Genomic DNA, 9,730 nt, shown 5'->3' with positions numbered 1-9,730 from the left:
CTCTAACAGACAGCTAAAGTCCACTGTTCTGGCATCAGATCTCCAGGAAGACACAGTTGGCACCCGAAGATCTTGGTTTCCTCTCACACACAGTTACCTTCCTGCACCCAACCCACACCTCCTACTAGAGGGTATTGGAAAGTGGATGAGTCACTTCATCGCACTATCACTTAATCTTCTTGGACCTTCTTAGGTTTTCCATGAAAACCTGCCTCCTAAATATCAGAGCCATCAACACATTTTTGGGTCAAATTTAAGGTCCTGTAAACACCATACATTTAATGTACCTTTATAGCACATGACTTTCCTTCCCCCCATAGAATCCTGGGAACTGTAGTTGATCCTTCCTAGCACCTTTAACAAGCTACAGTTCCTGGAATCCTTTGGGGGGGTGGGGAGTCATGTTTGGGGAATCAAAACTGGATTGTGAACTTTAGCACGGCAGCCTTAATGTGTGTGCCAAAGTGATCAGGTCTGAGACAGCCCCAGAATCTTTATTTGCAAGGGGATGGAAAACAACCATTAAAGTTCGAAAGCTCTATTTCCTAACCAAACTTTTACACAGCTAGGGCATCCTCTCTCTTATGGAGAGTTTATGGCATGGTTTGCAGGAACAGGGCAGTAAGCAATTTTGGGTGATTCCCCATCCCACTTAAATCTGCTCTAGGGGATTGGGAGGATGGTTGCAGGGGAAATCACTGAAATTGCTTCCTTTAATGGTCCACTAACAGAAGCCATACCACTAGCTGAGCTGTACTATTGGACACAACCCACTGGGACTTCCTTCTATAGTCTCAAAATCAGCAGTTTTAGTTATCTGGTGAATTTGATTTTAGGTGTGTCTCTGCCAGAAATTCTTATGCTGCAATTGTTTTTATGATATAAAAACTATGTTATTGGGCAGCCAATATAAATATAAGTATAAATATAAATGCAGTGGTACCTCAGGTTACATATGCTTCAGGTTACATATGCTTCAGGTTACAGACTCTGCTAACCCAGAAATAGTACCTCAGGTTAAGAACTTTGCTTCAGGATGAGAACAGAAATTGTGCTCCGGTGGAGCGGCAGCAGTGGGAGGCCCCATTAGCTAAAGTGGTGCTTCAGGTTAAGAACAGTTTCAGGTTAAGAACGGACCTCCAGAACGAATTAAGTACTTAACCCGAGGTACCACTGTACTGTATAGGCAAGTGAATAAATATGCCAATATATAAATACACGTGTTGGAATGATGGTTTTGCAAATGATTAATGAGTTAAAAAGCAGGTGGTTAGTCAATTACAGTGGTACCTCAGGTTAAGTATTTAATTCGTTCTGGAGGTCCGTTCTTAACCTGAAACTGTTCTTAACCTGAAGCACCACTTTAGCTAATGGGGCCTCCTGCTGCCACTGCGCCGCTGCTGCACGATTTCTGTTCTCATCCTGAAGCAAAGTTCTTAGCCCGAGGTAATATTTCTGGGTTAGCGGAGTCTGTAACCTGAAGCGTCTGTAACCTGCAGCGTCTGTAACCCGAGGTACCACTGTACAAATTATCTAATTGCTTGACAGTTGTCATGAGACAGTTGCTAGATATTGTTTTTATAATATAAACAGCTGCTCAAGTAAAGGTACAGTTTGGTACTATTCTCAATTCTTATTCTCAGTTGAAGCTCAATTCTAGGAATGAAATAGTTCCTTCTTAGCATGAATGAGTCTCTCCCATGACCTCCTCACCTTTTAAAAAAATGCTTTTGAGTCTGAAATTAGTAAGGCTATGCAATAGATATAGATATGGTATTTCACATACGATCGGTTCTGATTTATGGCATTTGCATGGGAGAGTGACATCACTGAGAGGAGAAATATGCACTCGGAAGAGGCTCCCCAAGAAACAAACTAAATGCTCATTGGGAAAGCTGAGCACATTTTGAAACTGGTGCACTTCTCAAGTTCACCTTTAACTAATGAACATGTTCTCACACAAAGCTGCCTGTCATAAGTGAGATTAACTGAGAATACTTTAGAATGCCACTATTTCGCTGGAATTCATAGAATGACAGTGGAACAATTCCTTCCTTTTATATAATGCCTTTCATTAAATGTCAAAGAGCCGATGTTGGAAGCAATTGGGACGGCAGTGGGAGGGGGGGGCATGGGCAATAAGAAGAGAGCCGGAGAGATGGATTTACATTCTCATTGCTACTGATCTTAAAAGGTGCAAATGAGTTCCACAAATGAGCAACACCAGCCTGGGAAAGAAAAACTCCCTGAGGAATTCATCCTGAAAGAAAAAAGCAATGAAATAAAGGAAAGGGCTTTGCATAATTTTGTTCTGTATGAACTCGGAATCTGACAAGTTGCTGACCACATGCAAATGACTTCGGCTCTGATGTCGTCTTTTGAGTGCACACATGAATCACATCGAAAAGGGTGGCATGAGCAATTGTTTTGCCAAAATCTGAAACAAATCAGCACTCCAGCCTATTTATTATCAGGAATATAAAGTCATCCGTTTCATCAGTAGAGCTAAAAGGTAAAGGACCCCTGGATGGTTAAGTCCAGTAAAAGGCGACTATGGGGTTGCGGCGCTCATCTCGCTTTCAGGTCAAGGGAGCCGGCGTTTGTCCACAGGCAGCTTTCTGGGTCATGTGGCCAGCATGACTAAACCGTTTCTGGCACAACGGGACACCATGACGGAAACTAGAGCACATGGAAATGCCGTCTATCTTCCCACTGCAGTGGTATCTATTTATCTACTCGCACTGGTGTGCTTTCGAATTGCTAGGTTGGCAGAAGCTAGGACAGAGCAACGGGAGCTCATCCTGTCACGCGGATTCGAACTGCCAACTTTCCGATCGGCAAGCCCAAGAGGCTCAGTGGTTTAGACCACAGCGCCACCCGCCTCTCTGAGTAGTATGCTATGTGGAAGGAGGCAGATTTTTGTGACGTATCCCATGGTCAACTAGAATGTCTGTGTGCATCTAGACCTGACCTTTAGATGTTTCGGCATAAGCAGCAAAGGGACAAAATAATAACTTTCCAGCTCTCTGTTGTGTTGTGGACAAATGCCGGCTCCATCAGCCTGAAAGCAAGATGAGCGCCGCAAACCCATAGTTGCCTTTGAATGGACTTAACCGTCCAGGGGTCCTTTACCTTTTTATTTTTTAAACTACTCAGAGACAGCCACAGAGGCACACTTTGCCACCTTTCCACGGTTGAAGAAGCCGAAAACAAAGCCAGCAGCCCAACCTTTGCCGACCTGGTACCCTCTAAATGTTTTGGACTACAATGCCCATCATCCCTGACTATTAAACAGGTTGGCTGGGGATGATGGGAGTTGTAGTTCAAAACCCTCGGGGGGGGGGGGGACAGGACCAGATTGGCAAGGACTGCACTGGCTCAACAGAGTATTTATAATACAGAAATGCTCAATTTTAGTATGTTTTTTTCTTGAGGTAGTTTATAGCAGAAATCAAACAAAAAACCCCAATAAAAATCAAACCAGAATATATTGCTGCATACATTAATATACCTAAATGCATAATATGTGCCACTTTATTTAAAGTAGTCCCACTCATGTCAACTGCGAAAGTATATATCCCAGCATGAAGACATTTTGTTCAGCTATTTTTAACGTGGTTTGTTTCCAAGTGTGAAGTGCTCGCTGACATTTCTGTGAAGGGTGCGAAATAAATGTTAAGTGCTTATTAAAGTATTTCAGTGGGTCTACCGTAGAGTAAACTATTTGAGACCTTTGCAACAACTGAAAGGAATGAGGATAAAAGATAACACACAGGATGATAACGGAGGACAAAAATTAGATTAAAACAAAAAGCAAGTTGACCAGGTTCCTACTTTACAGAGTACAGTCCCCTATCTGAAGGACTAGCCAAGGATGATTCTCTGATTGAATGCATCATCTGGGTTAGGCGTGGGGAACAATTGGCCCTCCAGATGTTGTTGAACTACATAACCTCCATCAGCCCTAGCAAGCAGGGCCAATGGCCAGGGATGATGGGAGTTGTAGTACAGCAAAGGTTCCTCACCCCAGCTGGAGGGCAGTCTAAAGACACACACACACAAAAAGCATAAGAAAGTAAGAGTCTTTAAATTGCCCTTTAGCAGGCAGCTCCTGGAAAGCAGACTATGCAAGCAGAGAGGTTTACCCAAGCAGTATTCCCAACTATGGTAAGATATTTCTGTTTTATTTCTATATTTCTGCTTTAAATCAGAGGTGAGGAAGCAGTGGCCCTCTAGTTTATTATTGTTTGTTGTTGTTATTGGTTTCTATTGATTTATTGGGTATTTTGTTGCTCGTATAGTATATTTTGTTTTTTAACATTTGATGCTTTGTTGTGTTTTTATATATGTTGTAAGCCACCCAAAGTGGCTGGGGAAACCCAGCAAGATGGGTGGGATTTAAATAAAAAAAATCATTATCATCATTATTAATAGTTGTTGTTGTTGGACTACAACTCCCACATGCCCGACCCTTTGCTGATGGAGTCTGTCAATGGTGTTTTCCACAGACACCATTTCCCCTCACTCCCTTGACTTCTAGGCGGGTAACCAAGAGGCAGGGTGATCTGACAGACCTAGGAGCCTCCTTTGCTGAATCCTACTATGTATCTTTTAGGAACACGCAATACGAAAGAATGGGCCAGCTACCCTAAGGTGGCGTAGCGTAGTTTGCCAGTGCCCAGGGAGGCCACACACACCGTGGGGTGTGTGTGTGTGGAGGGTAAATAGAGTCTTCCATGCCAGCCCAGCCCTTGCCGGGTGTTATGTACTGAAGTCAACGCTGCCAGAACGCACCCCCCCCCCCGAAACAAAGCCAAGTGTGGCCGCGCTGATACATCCCTTGGATCACCTCAACCTCGCATAGCAGCTCAGGGCTGGCAGGGCGGCATGAGATTAAGATCGGAACCCAGCCTCACAAAGTGGCACAGGGCTGGCAAGGGGCAAGGGTGGTGTAAGGAGCCAAATGTGCAGCACCCTCTAAAACAAATGCGCACGGGGCCCCACCGCCATGCTATGTCCCCCCCCCCCAAGGATGTTGTCTTGTAGCCAGTTTTGAGGAAAGATTCAGCTGCCACTTCAGTTGGTTTCTGTCATGGGGAGGGAGAGAACCATCTTGACTTTCACCTCAAGCAGCAAAAAGTCTTGGGTCAGCCAACATCAGGCAGGCAGACACACATTCTTCCTCTCAATGCTTTCAATGAAATCATCCTCATTCTCCCGACACTGTAGTTAATTTCTAAGAAGAGAGAGAGAGATCTGGGAAGTGGCACTGGCATGGGAGGAGAAGATTTTTGCAAGCCTGCTCTCTCACTACCGAAAGCCTCACCCAACTTGTTCCAAACTTTAAACACGCTCCAGCCTTCTACGGGTTTTAATCAAAATGATAATTAACTGAAACTCAATTCTACAACAGAATGTCCCATGGAACGAGTTGTATCGCCTTTGGTGAATGAATTTTAATGCAATTTGTTCCTACCTAAAGTTGTATGCGTCAAAGGTTAAAAGTTCTGCTCGGCTGATTAATGCCTTATGTTGGATATTTATTTTTCCAGGGAATCTATGTGAGTTCATCATCCTGGGGATTATGATTTCCTTCTCTAACAGGCTGATGAACAACGCTAAAGGGGGAGATCGCTGAGAATGCATCATATCAGCTTTCAGCGTCATTGGGAGAGGCTTCTGGGAATCTCAGCGCACAACAATATACAATATGTAACATATTATTACCTATTAAATGCCTGATGTCAGACTATTTCTTGTGTGTGCTGTTTGGTTTGGTTCATGATTGCTATATAGAACATTTTATATCTCAACGTCTATGGGGATGTTAAATTTCATTTGTTCTTGGTAGTGGGCTAGGAAAGAGCTCATAAAGCCTAAGCATATAGGATTACAGTTGCGGAAGACGTAAAGTATTTTCCTAATAAGTGTTTTTTGTTAAACTAGCTCACAAGGAATTTAAGAGAAACATTGGGCCGAAATGCTTCCCAGGGTATAAGCCCCATTGAACTCTTGAGATTTACCTCTGAGCAAACATATTTAGGATTTCTCTCATTTAGGATGCACACAATCTCTTTCTTTCTCTTCTCATAATGAATGAGTCATGTATGTTTTTATCATGAGGACGGCCTGTTATTTTCCACACCTTCAGTTCCTCAGTGTGGATTTTGCAGTGGGGAGCAAAGACACAGGCCCTGGTCATGGAAACAGTGTATAGACGGCTGTCACTCAGAAATAATTTTGCCGGCTGGAATTGTACCCTTTCTGTATCTCTGTGTGGAAGTTGATGAGTGGAGGTTGATGATGACACGAAACAGGACCTTTTCAGTGGCTGGACCAACATTGCGGAAATACTTGCCTCCATGAAGCAATGAGAATAGCCATAGACGAGTGTGGCTTGTAGGCTCATCATGGGTTATAATCAACTAGGGACGCAGGTGGTGCTGTGGTCTAAACCACTGAGCCTCTTGGGCTTGCTGATCGGAAGGTCAGCAGTTCGAATCCCCGCGATGGGGTGAGCTCATAGCTGTCAACTGTCCCTTATTTGAAGGGACAGTCCCTTATTCCAGCGCCATGTCCCGCTGCTGTCCCTTATTGATGGATGTCCCTTAAATGTCCCTTAAATGATGTCCCTTAAATGATGTCCCTTAAATGATGTCCCTTAAATGATGTCCCTTAAATTTCAAAGGAAGCAGCTCCTCTCCCTCCCTCCCTGCCGGCCAGGGAGGAGGGAGGCTCCAACTGTGTTGCTTGGCTGTGTTGCTCACCCAATAAGAAGTCTAAGAACGACTGGGGGGTGGAGCTTGCATGCCTTGTGTGTGGCTAGTTAATGCAAGCTGAGGGGGTTTTTGAATGCTGGACGCCATTTTGTTGCACGTGCTGCTGCAAACTTTGCAGTGCAAAGCCAGGCCGGGGAGCCATCTTAAGTTGAGGCTGCATAGGCCTTGTGGTGCATGTGATTCAGATTCTATTCAGTTGAACCTCTGGTTACAAAGTTGGTTGGACAGTGTTCTCGAAGCTACCAGCATGAGTTTGACCAGACTGCAGGAGGACAGGAAGACTGCAGTGCCTGGAACAGGTGAGGCTGCAGGTCCCTTATTTTGGCTGCTGATCCCTTATTTTCAAGGCTGCTGGTCCCTTATTTTCAAATCTGTAAGTTGACAGCTATGGGTGAGCTCCTGTTTCTCTGTCCCAGCTCTTGCCAACCTAGCAGTTTGAAAGCATGCCAGTACAAGAAGATAAATAGGTACTGCTGCGGCGAGAAGGTAAACGGCGTTTCCATACACTCTGTCACTCATCACAGTGTCCTGTTGTGCCAGAAGTGGTTTAGTCATGCTGGCCATATGACCCAGAAAAACTGTCTGTGGACAAACACCGGCTCCCTCGGCCTGAAAGCGAGATGAGTGCTGCAACCCCAGAGTCACCTTTGACTGGACTTAACCGTCCAGGGGTCCTTTACCTTTACCTTTTTTACCTATAGTCATCTAACAGTTACTCAGTGAATTTAATGGCCTGTTAATGAAATCACGGGTTGCATTCAAGCAACTGAGGCCCATTCATTTCAACAGGTCTATCTACACCAGTCATAGGCAAACTCGGCCCTCCAAATGTTTTGGGACTACAACTCCCATTATCCCTAGCTAACAGGACCAGTGGTCAGGGATTATGGGAACTGTAGTCCCAAAACATCTGGAGGGCCGAGTTTGCCTATGCCTGATCTACACTGAGTAAAGGTTCGTTGAATGAAACTTCGTGGTATTGTATTTTTATGCTGCAAACCATCCTGTGATGAAGAGTGGCATGCAAATTTAATAAATAACAATAATAATTAATAATAACAGGCAAGTTCTGTGATGGATACTATTACATGCAATTCCCAGAGAGATGTGTGTGTGAAATGTAAGGTCCAAATAGCTATTTTCTGGCAGATCAATTATTTTCACTCAGGATTTGGGCCTGAACACTTAGATTATTTGTAAGTAAAAGGTACAGGGTTAAAAAATGTGTTTGTGTTTATATATGCACACAACTGCAAGAGTTGCTCCCAGGGATAGTTTTCAGTTTACATGTTGATCATGAGTAGGAACACAGAAACCACTATTGCAGTATATCTAGAATGGCGGAACCACATTTTAAATACATTCATAACAGGCATATGTGAATGTGCAAGCAGGTGAGCGGTCGAGTGTGTTATTACAAGAGAATATTAGAGAGTGGAAAAGAGCAGGGCTTTCTAGACACTTTTATTAGCTCTATATCTATAATATACTTCATTTTTATAACAGTTCACTCGCCTTTGCATTTCCCGGTCTTTTATATTTATTGCTTAGACTGGGATTTAGGTAGTGATAAATCTGCCATTCCTATTAAAACTGATGTGCTCTGCTTTGAGTTCATGGGTTAAGGCGGATGATAAATTGATTTTTTAAAAGTTTAGAAGATAAAAAAAAGTTTAGAAGGTGTTGCTCAAGTATCTCCTTACAAAAGTCAAATCCCACAAACACGGTCAAGTATCACAAATATCCAAAAATGAAATTCACTGGTTCTTACCATTTTCTGCAACTAAACATGTATACATGGGATATTTTGAGGGTAGAGGGGAGATGGGAATTTACACATTTGGTATACTTGTGCTTTTGTAGTTTTTTATATGTATATAAAAAAATGCAAACATAAATATTATTTTAAAAGAAAACCACTTGGAACCAAATCACCCACATCGTCCCTCCGACGGACCAACAGCTCTAGTTAAAAAAAAAAACTAGGTAGCAGAAGAGAAATGCCAGATATAGCCAATATATGTTTTGAGGACGGCATCTGCATCAACTACAGTAGGCTTGCAAGTTATGCAGGGATTACATTCTGGGGATCATGCCTAAAGATAAATCATGTATACTTAAAACCCAAGTCATTTTCCCGGAACCCTGCCCTTTTGCCTCCCTCCTTCCCTCCCTCCCTCCCTCCCTTCCTTCCTTCCTTTCTTTCTTTCTTTCTTTCTTTCTTTCTTTCTTTCTTTCTTTCAATTGTCACACACATAAAGCTGAATGTGCACAAATTAAACACATGGAAGGTGCAGGCTCTCCATACTGCAAGCAGCACATTTCCTAGGGTCAATGTCTTTATTTTGTTTTGGATAATTCTGGACAGGCAAATGAAGTAACCTCTTTGCAGAGCACACAGATAAACGATAGAATTCGCTCTCACTGGATGTTAAACGGATTTAAAAAAGGATTAGACAAACTCACGGAAAATAAATCTACCAGTGGCTACTTCCCATTATAGCTATTCTCTGCCTCTACTGCTGGAGGCAATATTCCTCCAAATACCAGTTATTGTGAATCGCAAGCGAGGTGAGCCCTCTTGCACTCAGGTTCCGCTTGTAGGCTTCCCATTGGCGTGTCTGGCTACTTTTGAGAATAAGTTGTTGTACTAGATGAGTCTCTGGCCTGATCCAGCAGTGCTTTCCTTACATTCTTATTTACAGAGCCTTGCCGTCCCAGAGTCTGCGAAGGCAGACTGAAAGCTAGGAAACACAGTTGGCTGTTAACTATTTTTATTAGGTTGGCACAACTCGTGCACATGCCGTGAAACGATTTGACACCTTTCCAACTTTTTCCTTCCTAAGTGCTTTCCTTGGTACTTGGTAGGAAATGTACACGGCGTGCTTGTACGAGCTGATTTGCGTGGCATTTAGGGTTAGGGAATTCTAGAAATAAACCGGCTTCAAATA

General features: G+C 43.3%; 1 long non-coding RNA gene across 1 annotated transcript; it reads left to right on the top strand.

Annotated features, from left to right (window-relative positions):
* The first annotated feature begins 1,560 nt into the window (after window positions 1–1,560).
* LOC310765591 lies at window positions 1,561–5,752 on the top strand. The gene is made up of 2 exons (XR_014549650.1): window positions 1,561–4,167; window positions 5,553–5,752. It is a non-coding gene; the product is annotated as an uncharacterized lncRNA (long non-coding RNA).
* The last annotated feature ends 3,978 nt before the right edge of the window (window positions 5,753–9,730 follow it).

Source organism: Podarcis filfolensis (genome assembly GCF_964270895.1).
Source record: "Podarcis filfolensis genome assembly, chromosome: 6".
NCBI classification, from domain to species: Eukaryota; Metazoa; Chordata; class Lepidosauria; order Squamata; family Lacertidae; genus Podarcis; species Podarcis filfolensis.
Note: the sequence above shows the minus strand (reverse complement) of the source record. Positions and strands in the feature narration are given on the sequence as shown.